A 1,974-nucleotide genomic window follows, 5' to 3' on the forward strand; every position below is an offset into this window, starting at 1 on the left:
AAAAAAAAAAAAAAAAGAAGACATTTATGTTCTATACTTGGTAGATTTGACTTGTACCCTTACAATATGCTCCATAGATAGGATCAAGATGAGATATTACATTGTATCAAATAATTTTTTTTGCATATACTAAGAAAAGAATTTGGTTTTTTAGGTGTAAGAATTTTCAGTAAGTTTAAAACCAAACACACTTCCATTTAGTGCCAGGAATTTAAGCAGATAGCTGGAGTAGGATCAACTGACTCACATAGCAGTAAATACAAAGTGAACAATGATCTGGGTTTCAGCTGTCTGGTTCAGTGGTCCACTGGAATGTCATATACTAGCTAAGTTGCACTGCAAATGATCATTTTCTGGCTGTAGCCATGGGCTGTCACTTCTAGCGCAGTAGAACCAAGTTGAGGGAAGGAAAAGAGTTAAGCACCACTTCTTAACACATTCTCCCTCTGCCCCCATGTTGGATGTGACAGAGAATACCCACCAATCAGCCCAAGAAGACCAACAGGAAGGGGCCAATCATTCTGTTCTCCAACTACAGCCAGACTTACCTATACAGTAGTCCCTGTGGCTCTAGCCTGGACTCCTATGCAGGAATCCAGTTCTGGCAGTGACACGTGAAGAAGGTACTAGGACCTCCTGCTGAATGAAGGAAGTTGGATGAATGAATGTGTGAAATGCAGGGGTCACTGCCAAAGGGACCAGGAATGATAAGGAAACAACCCATTCAGGCAGCTGCTTTTGAACTCTGGTTCCCAAACCTGCCTGTTGTATGAGGGGAAGCCATCTCCCATGGGAGTGAAGTTTATAGGGTGGGAAGCCATATTCTCACTATTGAGTCTTTCTAGGATCCAGGGCTTTGAAGGTCACAACCACCCTCTGCCTCTCTCACTCCTTGTGCTTGTTCTTATGCTGCTTCTTTTTCGTCTTCTTTGCTGCCTTGCTGTCTTTTGATGTGTGCCTTCACCTCTTGCCTGTATAACTCTCAGAGTCTGAGCTGTCAGAGTCAGATGGCTTCCTGTCTCTATGTTTCTTGATCTTCTTTCCTTCTTTCTTTTTTTAGAATTCTTCATGGGGTCAGGCTTCTCAAACTCTGCTGACTTTGCCTCTTCCTTCTCTTCTTCCTCATCAAGTATCAGAGAGTATTTGGTCCCACCGGTTGCATGAAGCAGTCTTTTGCACAGGGGCCTTGACAACCACACTTCTCGCAGGTAGTGCTCAGGACAGCCTCCAGAGTGATCTTCTGCCCAGTGTAATCCTGGCAGGAACATCTCCTTCTCTCTTCTTGCTCAATGATAACATTGTTGGGATCAAGGTCTTTCCCAGGCCTTTGGTTGACAACTTTCATGGAGAGGGATACATTTATCCTATCGTTGTTCATCTCTTGGCCAATAAGCTTCACCCATACTTTGTCTCCAACATCTACTATCTCGGAGGGCCTATCCACCCAACAGGATGACATATGAGTTTGATGGACCAGGTTGCTTCCAACAACCTGGGATTTTGATAAAGGCTCCATAGTCTGTCACCATAGCAACCTCTCCTTGGAAAATAGCATAGACAGCAGGCAAGTTTTCCATGGTCTCAGGCCTTCCTGAATTCATCCTTAATGTTCCTAATAGCTCCTCCATTTCTCTTCTACTAAAACTAATTCAAGTGTCATAGCATCAGCTCCAAGATTCCCAGCCAAAGCATGGTGCAAAACGCCAAACCAAAAGAATATTTTTTCTTCTTAGATTTAAATACCAATCTATCTCAAAATGTTAAGCTATTCTCATATTACCAAAACAGAAAAAATTGTTCACTGATCCAGTCTTCTAATAATATAATTTCAGTTTCTATGTGTTAATGTTTTACTAGAACTTTTTTGACATTGTATTTATGAGATTGATGCTCAGATTTGACTGCGTAGGTGCAAATGCCTGCTACGTTTGCAAGGTTTCATCTCAGGAATTCCTAGCTTAATAAAACAAATTG

General features: G+C 41.9%; 1 pseudogene; it reads right to left on the reverse strand.

The window, feature by feature from the left end:
* Window positions 1-885: 885 nt before the first annotated feature.
* Window positions 886-1,601, reverse strand: LOC100964761 (annotated as a pseudogene).
* Window positions 1,602-1,974: the final 373 nt, after the last annotated feature.

The sequence above is a fragment of the Otolemur garnettii genome, unplaced genomic scaffold (assembly GCF_000181295.1).
Source record: "Otolemur garnettii isolate 467f Iridium unplaced genomic scaffold, OtoGar3 scaffold00020, whole genome shotgun sequence".
Classification (NCBI taxonomy): domain Eukaryota; kingdom Metazoa; phylum Chordata; class Mammalia; order Primates; family Galagidae; genus Otolemur; species Otolemur garnettii.